Source organism: Mastomys coucha, unplaced genomic scaffold (assembly GCF_008632895.1).
Source record: "Mastomys coucha isolate ucsf_1 unplaced genomic scaffold, UCSF_Mcou_1 pScaffold14, whole genome shotgun sequence".
Lineage (NCBI taxonomy): Eukaryota > Metazoa > Chordata > Mammalia > Rodentia > Muridae > Mastomys > Mastomys coucha.
The window spans coordinates 390,311-403,639 of record NW_022196896.1 but is presented as its reverse complement, the minus strand read 5'-3'; positions in this window follow the sequence as shown (position 1 = coordinate 403,639).

The window sequence follows — 13,329 nt, the reverse complement described above, 5'->3', positions numbered from 1 at the left end:
AAAAAAAACACAATCTGAAAAATAATTTCCATGCTTTGACTCCATAAGCCATATGATTCTTCCTGGGACTAAGTCTTAGGTTCACTCTTGAAGGTCAGCACCTCAGTCTCTCTATCTATTTCTGATTCTAATTACTAAAATGGCAGTATAGTTTTTGATGCATAAAAAATATGTCTTTTCCTAAAAGCCTGTTTCACAAAACTTTGAAAGATCAGAGCTGTCTAACTGAATTTGTTTTTCTCCTGTATCTACTGCACCCCATAGCTAGATTGTCACCTTAGCTGAGGCTGCATGAGATCTAGTGCTTTCCTTCTCCATTGCATTCATAAAGGACTGAAAAGTTTATAAATTTGGCTGACTTTGAATTCAGCAGCTCACACCATGTCTGTTTATATTTTGGATACCTGAGCTCTACAGCCCTGAGACAGAAATGCTCCTTTCAACACAGACACAGAAAGACCCTGAGATTCAGCAGGAACCCTGAGGCAAGAATTTTAAGATGTGAACTTGTCATTCTTCTGCTTTGAAATATCTAATATTGTCAGAAACAGGCCCCTGCCCCTTACTTGTGGAATGATTTGACCTTTCTAAGCATTTCTGTGACAGCAGTTAAATCCCCTAAAGCTTTCTTCTTAGTGGACATGTTGTTTCAGTTGACCAGAGGGAAATAATTAATTAGCTAATTTACCATTAATCACCTTGGGGTTGTTATTTTCTACTTCAGGAATGTTAATGGATATCTCAGTGTCATTTCCTGCATTCCAATGCTACAATCCACTATTAGTATTCTATATTGTAGCAAGGGTTCCTTGCCTGTAATCTGTGGTGAAGTTTGTATCAATTATGCTAGCTATTTGCTCCCTATATAGCATCTATCCTCTTTAAGTTAAGCTTTGTAATATAAGATAAAATTAAATAAATGAGATTCAGAAGGACAAGTGTCAGCAAACTGCTTCTGATTTGCAGTAGAAGATAGCTGCTATTGCTTTGCCTGTGAGTATTAGATAATGCACTTCTAGTAGTTTTCCCTCTTTGATTGGCATTTATCAAAATATGAATGTCTAGATAGATGCTCTTCACTTACTTATGTCATCCTTTAGACTTCAGTTAAATGTTTGTGGTGTTGAGTAGCCTGCTACCCAACTTAGGCATACCTACTGTGTGGAAGCAGTGTACTATAATGACTTGCTTAGTGTTCTTTAACACAGGCAGGCTCAGATGCAAATTTTATTATGAAGGACTTTAATCTATAATTACTGTGAAAATAATGTATTCAAATGAAAACTTAAATCTTAAAATCAATACCTACTTTCCACGTTATTTTCATGCTTAGGTTTTTTAATAAAGTTGGCTGTAAGTCTCACATTTCTTCACCACATCATTTGGGTCAGTCTCTTGAGTGTTGAGCTTACTGGAGTTCCTCATCAAACATGGACCTTCTCTACTTCCTATAAAATTTGTTTAATTGTTTGAAAGGTATTATTTTTTACTTTTTTATTGTATACCTTATTTATTTACATTTCAAATATTATCCCCTTTCTCAGTTGGCCCCCAGAAACCACCTATCCCATCCCTATCCCCCTTTCACCCACCCATTCCTGCTTATGTAAATAGATGCACATAAATCTCAAACATGATTCTTATCACTCTCATTATGAGGAAAAAATAGACTATGAATCTCCACTAATTCCTTTTCCTATGTGGACAAAGACTGATAAAGTGTGGGCTTGAAAACTAGCTAAATTTGAGCTGGTGAATGAACTAACATTCACAGTTAGACTATTCATATGCACTACGCATGATGTTGAAATTGCAAAGTTTTGATGAAGATTCACCCAGCCACAAACACTTCAGGCTACAATAATGACCTTCCTCGAAAGATATGCTCATGGGTACAGTTGTGACCCATGAGAGTAACCAAATGCATTTTGTTGGATTTGAGATCTAATCTAGGAGATGCAATCCAAGTGTAACAGTGTGAATGAGTACACAAACCTGAGGCTAGATAGGTGATGGCATCCAGGGAATAACCTACTTCCCTCATTCTGTAAAATGGACATAATAATGGAAGAACACCTAAGGTTATATTGCTATAGCCATAGATTGGTATACCACACAATACTCACTTAAGCTTCTTTCAATATGTGATAATTAACAGAGAACTGATAACTGGTCAACATGCAGATAATTTTAGGTTTTGTGCTGCTCAGCCATAAATGTGTGTATATATATGTATATATATATGTATATATATTTGCATAGATCTCATATATATGAGGTATATATAGATCTCATATATATGATCTCATATATACCTCATATATATGAGATCTATGCAAAAGAGGTTATGGAAAGATTCTAATAGGAAGCAGTAGTGGATAACCTCAAGAAAACCTTATTTTCAAGACACAATAGGAGAGATGCACATATAAAATTACTGCTTCTATGACATCATGCAAAAGAACTACAGATGCTCAAATCAGACAAAATTCTGCATGAAAGTAGATATGGTCATGAATCCCCACCTCTACCCAGGGAACTAATGACAATTAATGCTGCTGGGAGAGGAAAATGACATTGTTTTTACTGTAGTAACACTATGATTATCTATTTTAGAGCAAGCCTCAGACTCAAGAGTAGTCTGCAAACACAAAAAAAATTCTATCTTTTATTGTAACTTTTCTTAAGACTGAGCAAGAAACAAAATGAATGGCAAGGAATGTGGAGGAAAATTTGGGAAGATTTGTGGGAGAGTTTCAATGTTATCAGGGCATATCAGAATTTCAAAGAATAAATTCAAACCTGATTTAGCAACAAAAAAATGATTGGCCAACTTTAGTGAATAAGATCAAATTCCAAGTGCCATGGTTTGATGACTCTCTGACATTAAAATATACCTTTTGAAATTTTAGTTTCTTGATCTATATTAGGCACATGCAATATCACATCCAACAACTATAAAAACTGAATAAGCTATTATATTTAACATAAAGATAACTCCTAATTAAATATGCCTAAATCCTATAAGAATATAAAGAATGAAAATATATAGCTGTGTTTTGTGTGACTGATAATTCATGCTCTCTCCCATTCTAAACATAGTGAATCTATCAGCATAAGAAAACAAGAGAAAAACATCCTCTATATAGATTTCTTATCAATTCTTACACCTGGGAGTGCAAAGGAGAACCTACTAAGACCAGCATGTTTCAAGCGTTGGGAAATTTTAAGTAATTCTTTTATACTTTCTCCTAAAGTAGTTTCTCTTTATTAAACTGAAAATGCCTACATGGATATTGAGTTAGATCTCAAAACAGAGGCAAAATTTATGCTTGTCATTTTAGCATTTTTTTCCTGTAATTTAGATTAACAGTTGTTCTCATTTCACTTTTTCCTCAGGTGAAGAATAAATAGCCAATAGGAGTTGGAGGAATAAACTCTGTTCTGGGAATCAGCACAATAGTGACAGAACAAACAAAGGCATGGTATATTTACATTTATCTTTCTGTGTACCTATCGACAAGGAGATTAGTATCCACTTGTATGAAATGAGTTTTCTGACAAAATAATTTAAAAGGCACATAAGACGGTGATGTCCCTGAAGAATACAGGAACAGAAAGTTTAAAAGTCTCAGAGTTTAAACATAGCTAATGTTTAAGTCACTAGCAACCACAGATGATGAAACAAATTCTATTCCATGCCTAAGCCACGACATAGAAGAGCAGATGCTATTATATGAAACATGATATATCCCTGCATCAATTTATTTACTGCTTGATTCTCTTAGTATGCTTTTAGTAGCTAGTGATTCACAACCTGAGTGATAATTGATTAAACCATAAGGATGTTTATGACTACCAGCATTAGAAAATACATTGTCCAAATGTGATTTCAGTGCTTCAGAAATGACAGAAAGGAGTCCAGGCTTTGAATCATTTTGATCAAGTACATTCTACTTGGTGATAGTGTCTCTCCACACATCCATCCTGTTTCTACTGAGCACTGTGCCAATAGAAGTAAGCGTGTGTTTAGAATTTGCTAGTTAGCATTTTCTCTCAGCTCTTGCAGGATTATCTTTGTAAATCATAAATAACAAGAGCAGATAGTTTACCATAGCTAACAAATAGACCGGCAAAGAGAACTGGCATTTGTAACCCTTTCAGTGGGAGATAAACAATAAAAAATACTGTTTGGGAATACAGTGTAATAAATAATCATACAACTGCCACTAAATTATTATGCATCATAGTTCTATCCTAAAAGCTTCTGATAGAAGGCTTCATTAAGTGATATGCATTATCATGAGAATGGTAAACAAACTGAGTGACTTAAACATGGAACAAATAGTTTTTTCTAAACTTTAAAAAATAAAACTTCATTATGAAGTCTTTATTTACTCTTGAATGTGATTAGACTCACTCCCCCCGCCCCCTGCTTTAAGACTTGTATATTCACTCTCTTGCTATGTTTTTCTATATCCATTCCAAGGTACTGGCTTATGACTTGGCATTAGGGAGTTGTCTAGTGTCTCTTCATGGTTCTATGCTAAGTCTATCAGAGTAGGCTTAACTCATATGACACACCAAATCTACTTCTTATAAGATCTGTCTCCAGCTACGAAAGGAAGAAGATGAAGATTCAACATATAAATGAGGAAAGTGAACAAGCGTTTTCTATATAGCAATGATCTTTTGTCATTTTATTCATTTGAAGTGCAATATTGGAAAGAATAAAAATGCCGAGCCATAAATCTTAGTAGAAATTATTAATTTACTCAATTAAATTACTTTATTCAGGTCATAAGTCTTACAGTTTAAATACTATGCTAGGTATGTTTTAAGGTATTTACAGACAGGACTGAGGGAGGAGAATCCATCCTAAATAAAAACAATATTATGCAATGGGAAGACACTTTTAAAATTAAATGGAATTCACAATTGCTGCATTCTCTCCTCTCAAACAGTCAGATGGCCAGTGATGACTGCCTGAATTCTTACAATGACTCTTTGTGTGTTTATGTGTGTTTGTGTGTGTGAGTATACATATGTATAAGGTGTGTATATATATGAATGTGTGTATGTGTGTCAGTGTCAGTGCAAATGTATGTGTGAGTGTATGTGTCTATATGTGAGTGTGTGCATGTGTTTATAAGTGTGTGTGTGTATGTGTGTGTGTGTGTGAGAGAGAGAGAGAGAGAGAGAGGAAGAGAGAGAGAGAGAGGAAGAGAGAGAGAGAGAGAGAGAGAGAGAGAGAGAGAGAGAGAGAGAGAGAGAGAGAAATTCTGTTGTGTTTGGTTCCATTTCTCTAAACTGTGACTGGTTTTTTATTTATTTTTTGGTTCTCTTTCTCAAAACACAGACTATTTTACCAAGCATATTAAGTGAACCACCTTGAAATAAAAAATAAACGAACAAGCACAAAAACATGGCATTAGAAAACTTGCTGATATTCCTTTCTTGTGAATTCTCAGTTTAGTTCTATATCCCATTTTTTGATTGGGTTGTTTGTTTTCTTGTTGGTTAAATTCTTGAGTTCTTTATATATTTTGGATATTGTAAATATCTATAATTATAGCCCTCTATAAAATTTGGGGTTAGTGGACATTTTTTCTAATCTATTGTTTGACAATTTGTTCTACTGGCTATGTCCTTTGCATTACAGAAGCTTTCCATTTTCATGAGGCCCCATTTATCAGTTCTTGATCTTAGAGCCTGAGCCATTGGAGTGCTGTTTAGGAAATTTCTGCCAGTACCAATGAGTTCAAGGCTTTTCCCACTGTCTCTTCTACTAGATTCAATGTATCTGGTTTTATGCTGAGGTCCTTGATCCACTTAGACTTTGATGATAAATATGGATCTAATTTTATTTTCCTACATACAAACATTCAGGTAGATAATAACATCTAAATAAATAAATAAATAAATAAATAAATAAATAAATACTGAACACAAGGTCCTTAATAGAGGAATTAGAGAAGGGATTGAACTAATTGAAGGGGTTTGCAATGCCATAGGAAGAACAATATCAACCAACCAGACACCCCAGAACTCCCAGGGACTAAGTCATCAAAAAAGGAGTAGACATGGCTCTAGCTGCATATGTAGCAGAAGATGGGCTTGTCATACACCAATGGAAGGAGACGTCCTTGTTCCTATGAAGCCTTGATAGATGGCCCAGTGTAGGAGAATCAAGAGTGGGGAGTTAGGAGTAGATAGGTTTGTGGAGGACACCCTCATAGATCAGGGGGAAGGAGGATGTGATAGGGTATTTCTGGGAGGGAGGGGAAACCATATACATTTGAAATATAAATAAAGAAAATATCCAATAAAAATAAAAATAAAATAAAACACAGGCCATGGCATTAAAGAGAGACTTCTCTAAAGATAAAATAAAAATGACTAAGAAACATTAAAAATGTTCAAGATCCTTATATATCACGGAACTGCAGGGAAGCACTTTTGAGAATTCATCTTACTTCAATCAGAATGGCCAAGTTGAGAATATGAATAAAGACAGAGTCTGGTGTAGATAAAAGAAGTATTCTTATTGTTTATGAGAGTGAAAATCAGTGCAACAACTGTGAAAGCAGAGTAGAGTAGAGCGTTCTCAGAAATCAAGAAATGTGTGTGTGTGTGTTTCATTTATAATAAGCATAGAAATCATAAAATTAACAATTATAAGAAGTTCACTCCAGAAGAGAGTAGAGCGTTCTCAGAAGACTAGAAATGTGTATTTCATTTATAATAAGCATAGAAATCATAAAATTAACAATTATAAGCAGTTCACTCCAGAAGAGAGTAGAGCGTTCTCAGAAGTCTAGAAATGTGTATTCCATTTATAATAAGCATAGAAATCATAAAATTAATAATTATAAGAAGTTCACTCCAAAGGAAGTTAAATAACACATTGTTACAAAAAGCATTACATATGAATAATAGAAGATGGGTTAAATGGAAAGGTATATTAAGTAGTAGGGTAGACAGGAAATATAGGAAGGGATAACTAGCACAGTAGAAGTTGCAAAACTCCATATGGAAACCTAATACTAGAGTATAAAATATATACATATTTTATAAAATAAAGTTATACAATAAAGTTTATATTGAGCTATTATATAACAATACACCAATGCCTAATAGATATCACAGGCTAACAAAACTACCAATACTAGGAATGGGTTATTAGTTATAAGATTTTTAGAATTTTTGTCAAGTAAGGTTCCATACAGCCCAAAAGATTATAGGTTATTGCCAATATTCCTATTTATTTCCTAGAATTTGTTAACCACTTACTTAAGCTACAGAACATGAAGAGATAATGCTAATATTCACCTGGAAGCCTCATTCCCTACTGGTTAGCTTTCACATGACTGAAAGGTGGTAAACTTAAAATTATAAGGGAGGAAAGTGATCATGAATATTACCTTAGAATAAACCCTGAAAATTATCAAACAGAAGAACCTAGGACAAATCTACTGGTGCAATAGTAGCACTAGGGTGGTTAGAGTAATTAATCACTTTCTATTGGATTTCAGGACTGTTCCACAAGTTAAACTTAATATTTGGCATATTCATATTGGAATCAAGAATCTACATCTAGACAGGATATGGGAAAACAGGAGAATATAATACATTTGTGTGTTACTTGGATAGTAAGAAATTAACTTCTAAAGTGTTATCTTTATTCCAAAAGGTAAGGGGATATGTCAGCTCTCATCAGAGAAATTTTATTTGCAGTAGATCATGATTGACATGGAGATCTACAACCAGTTATGTTTTAAGAATAAGAGACTGCCGAATGCTTAGTTCTAAAAAAAAATGTATCTTTATCACAGCCATCTTGTCAAGGCTCAGGGATCATAGTAGAAGAGAGGGAAGAAAGATAATAAAAGCCAGAAATGGTGGATGACTCAAAGAAACAGTGTGCTCCAGAAATAGTAGGACAATTGACAATCATTTGACGGCAATTGGGAAAATATACACAGGAATTTTGCAAGCTCAAGCCAGATAAAATTCTATTTTAAGGAGGGGAGGAAGACATGACAACACATCAGTACATACATCAGTACTTCCTAGTTGTAGGAAGTTGATAGGTATTCCGAGAAGAGTCGGTTTTTCTTTCAAGTTGTAGACTCTGGTAGATTGAACAAGCACCAATGAAGAGTATATAGTACTAACTGCATTTCATTGGTTTAAAAAAAACCACAAAAATACAAAGAAGAAATGACCTTGGACAAGAACAAAATACCAGTGGATTGGGGAGGAATCAGAGAAAGTGGAGAATTTGATCAAAACACCTTGTAGTTAATTTTCAAAGAACTAATGAAAGTGAAAAAAATCCATTAAAAATCAAGGAAAAAACACCAAGCAAATCTCTTTAAATACTAAAACTTGACATCTGTACCAATGATTTTCTTCTAATTATTAAGATTGGGGATATCTGCTTACTATTCAGGATTTTATTCTTTAACTGGTAAGTTCTCAATGATTCATTCCTTCTGGCATCTCTGTCACAAGTATATATAGCATTTTTCTCTATTGCAAATGTTCCATTTCATAAGACCTAATTGATATATGACTAATGAACATATGCAAATCTCATGTTGATATAACAGAAATCTACTTGTAAGGATTTTCTTTTTTTTTTTATTAAATGTTTTCTTTATTTACAATATCTCCTTTCCAAGATTCCCTTCCAAAAGAAAAAAGAAAAAGAAAATAAGAAAGAAAAGAAACCCAAAAACAAAAACTAAAACAATCCCCTGTTCCCTCCCCCCCTCCCCCTGCACACCACCCCACCCTCTCCCACTTCCTGGCCCTGGCATTTCCCTACACTGGGGCATAGAACCTTCATAAGGCTAACCTTCCTCTCCTCCCATTGATGACCGAGTTGGCCATCCTCTGCTGTATGCATGCTGCTGGAGCCATGTTTTTTCTTTTTTTAAGACAGTAGCCTAGCACCTTAAAACTGTATTTTATTTTATCCATGATATATTTCCAATAATCTATATTTCAGATGTCACTGAAAATTACATTCCACATATTTGTGTTTTGGGGTTGTAAATATTATTTGAAGATGTAAATTATAAAACTTTTCAAGGGCTGGTGAGATGGCTCAGCAGGTAAGAGCACCAATTGCTCTTCCAAAGGTCATGAGTTCAAATCTCAGCAACCACATGGTGGCTCACAACCACCCATAATCAGATCTGACACCCTCTTCTGGTGCATCTGAAGACAGCTACAGTGTACTTGTAATAAATAAATAATAAATAAATCTTTAAAAAATAAAAAATAAAACTTTTCAAAAACTATAGAAAGAAAAGGGAAAAATATATTATTCTAAGTGCCTCGTTCCACTAATTATCAAAGAGTGAGCACTTTTGATCCTTCAGTCCTCATCATCAGTGGTCATGTACTTATTTCAATACTTTCAGTACTTATGAACTTCAGTTTCCAGGACACAATGTAACTTCTTTAGTAATTTTCTGGTAGTTATTATAGTTTGATTTATTACATTAATATAGTATGTGACTTCCTCATGGGTCTTCTACTTTTCTGTAAACTTACAGCCTTCTCTTTGAATCACTCTCATATGTTAGATCCAGCACTGAGTTTTAACAACTTCATTGGAATAAGAAGCAGAGAAAATGTATCACCCAAGCCAGACTGCACATACTCTACCCTAAGGTAAAATTGCTATTTTCCCATTTGGTTAGCTATATTTCAATATTGATTCATTTTATTTTCCTCTGAAGGAATTTTCTGACACTTGCTCCTATATCCTACATGTTATATTGGCTTCTGTACACATTGTTTTTATTTTTATATCCAGATTGCAGTTTCCTCTCATTCCTTTCCTCTCCATCTCTTTCCCACTCCTACCACCCCTCTTCCTCGGCATCCTCTGATTCTCCTCAGAAAATGGCATGCTTCCCATGGACATAAATCAGCTATGGCATATCAAATTGCAGTAAGAATACACACCTCTTCTCCTATTAAGGCTGGATGAGGCAACTGAGTGAGAGAAAAATGTCCCAAAGGCAGACAACAGAGTGAAAGCTCATTCTCCCATATTGGGAATTCCTAGAAGAAGACAACTGTAATATATATGCAGAGGACCTAAGCCAGTCCTAAACAGGCTCCCTGGTTGTCAGGTCAGTCTCTGTGATCTCCTATGATCTCTAGTTATTTGATATTGTGGGTTTTTTGGTGATGTCCTTGACTATTCTGATTCCTACAATACTTCCAACTCTTCTTCCACAAGATTCCCAACCTTCACTTAATATTTGGGTATGGGTTACTACAGAAACATATTTTTAAAAAAGCAAAGACATAGGGGATTTTTGGAGAATTATATTTTTAATAGAAAATTATCTAAATGTTTGAATGGTGCTTATATAGCACATGGCTTACAATTAACTTGATTACTAAGCAGTTAGGAATACAGTTAATATTATCATATTTGTTTGAGATTGAGAATATTTTGCATAAAATATACATTTTATTCTTTTCAAATCTACATCTTAAGTATATGAAGCCCATTTATATGTGTGATGATTCTACTACATATGAACTTACTACCTACCAATCTAATAGACCATAAAGACCTCAAATTTAATATAGCATTGTTCACTTCATTAGTTTGTTGGATAAAAGAATCAATGGATATTATTTTATCATAAATTTTTGATTTTGTCACTAAGTAATGAATATCTTGTCCAGTTAAGATGAACATTTATGAGGATCAACCAAATATGCAAATTTATTATCCCAATTATAGTAGCTCTAGCTATTCACTATTTGAAAATGGACAGACACTAGAAATTCCATTCAACTATCTTTTCTCCAATCTTGCAAGAATATATCAAATTAATGACAATTTCCTAATTACCTGCTATGATTTAACTTCATTAATATAAATGACCAGATGATACGTGACATGATTTCTTATGAAATTCTTTTAGGATCCTCAAATATTTTCATATATATATATATATATATATATATATATATATATATATATATATATATATATATATATACATATATATATATGTATATATATATATATATATATATTACTTTTTAACACTTACTTGTGCTCTTTGAAAGGAAATACAAAGCACTTTAGTAGTATTATTGGATTTCTGTAATAAATGTGTAGCAAAACCCCCTTTTATAAATGAAACAAAATCTTAAACCATTATCAGAAAATTTTATTAGAGCAGCTTTAAAGTTTTAATACAATTACAGTCCAATAGCTACATGCTGTGGTGGAAATGGGGTTTATCAGCTATAGAAGCAATGGGATGAACTCTGAGAAATGGCAGATACCAATTAAAATTGTGCAATGTAATGATAGGTCTAATTTATCAAAATCAGCACTGAAAAGGAAAAAAATTACTGAAAATATATCTAATAGATGTACTCAGGAGTTTTTCACTTATGAGGAAAAATGGGTTTCTCTTGACATAAGGATTCCTTAAAGAATCACATTAACAAGTCATGAGAAGGAACTCACAATTTTCTTCAAAGCCTGGTAGTACACTCAGCTAAACTTCAGGAAAATGTATTTTTATTTTTGGAGATTGGTTCTATTGTGTTTGTTTGTATTAAGGAAACACCTCTAAAATCTGGTCTACATAGCTGAGTACATAGTCTCAGACCATAGTATATGGTCTACATAGCTCAGCATGTCTCAACACCTTTAGATGAAGAGTAGGATTTGGCTTTCCTCTAAGTCCCTGGCTTATCTAGTCTTGTGTTCTCACCCACCTCAATAGTGTCCTGAAGGTTCCATCTCATGGAGTGCAATTTAGATCCAACCAGACATTGATTGGTCACTCCCACCAATACTGTGTCTCTATTGCACAATTGAATTTTTCATTCAGGACACCATTAAAGACTGAAGGCCTTGTAATTAGTCTGTTGTGGACATTTCTCCATTGTTAACATGCATAGTACCTCCCAATATCATGAACTCTAGCCAGTAGTCATGAAGCACCCTCATAGAGGAAGGGAGGAGGGAGGATGGGATAGAGGACTTGTGGATGAGAAACTGAGAAAGGGGATAACATTTGAAATGTAAATAAATAAAATAACCAATAATAAAAGAAGATAGGATTACTGATATTATTTTATATTCTTGTGCCAATTTGAAGGGAGCTGAGAATTAATACAAAGAAATATGATGTGAATCTTTGTATTTGCTCTTTTTCTGTAATTGTGACTGCTCCCCTCTATTGGATTGGAAATGATATCTCTGATATACAGAGGTAAACCTGACATCTCAACATTTTAGCCAGTCAAATGAAAAGATTTTGAAAATTTTAGCATTATTTTTTACACTTTAGAAGTGAAAAACTTTTTTCTTCTTAGTCCTTTGATGCTTATTTAAATTTTCTAAGACAAAGCCTGAGTATTCATTAAAAACTGCTTAATAAACAAGTAAAATAAAATAAAATGTTGAAACAAGCTTTCTTATAGGTTGTTGTCAGTATTTTCCCACACCTAGAAAATAGTAGACATACAATCACAGTAAGGATTCAAAATTTCAAATAAGCATTGTCAGAAAATAATTCTCTAAATTAAAGTTCAAATAAAATAATGCTAAAAATTATAAGGGAAACTATATGTGTATGTGCATAAGATCACATACAGCAGCAGATATATTAGAAAAAGGGGTACTATGATTGGAAAAGGAATTGTTAATCATGAGAATATAAGTAATATAAATCTTATATAACCAAAAATCATGAAACAGACCCCAGATATGAACACAATAACAGTCGTAATCATCCACACTCCTCATATTTGGATAAAAAGTTCCAATGAAAACTAAGCAAACAAGTTTGGAACTAATATATTTTTTTAATTTTATTTAATCTTTTTTTACACTCCAAATTTTACCCCCTCTTAGTCCACCCTCTGACTGTTCCCATCCCTTACTTCCACCCATCCCCATCTCCACGAGAAAGTTCCCTACCACCCCACTACCCACCCCACCAGACCTCCCTATTCCCTGGGTCCTTCCAGTCTCTTGAGGGTTACGTGCATCTTCTCTGATTGAACCCATACCTGAAAGTTCTCTGCTGTATATGTATTGGGGGTCTCAAATAAGCTGGTGCATGCTGCCTGGTTGGTACTCCAGTGTCTGAGACATCTCACCTGTCCAGGTTAATTGAGACTGCTGGTACTCATACAGGGTAGCCCTCCTCCTCAGCTTCTTCCAGCTTTTCCCTAATTCAAGCAGCTTCTATCAATTGGTTGGTTGTAAATACCTGCATCTGACTCATTCAGCTGATTGTTGGGTCTTTCAGAAACGATTCT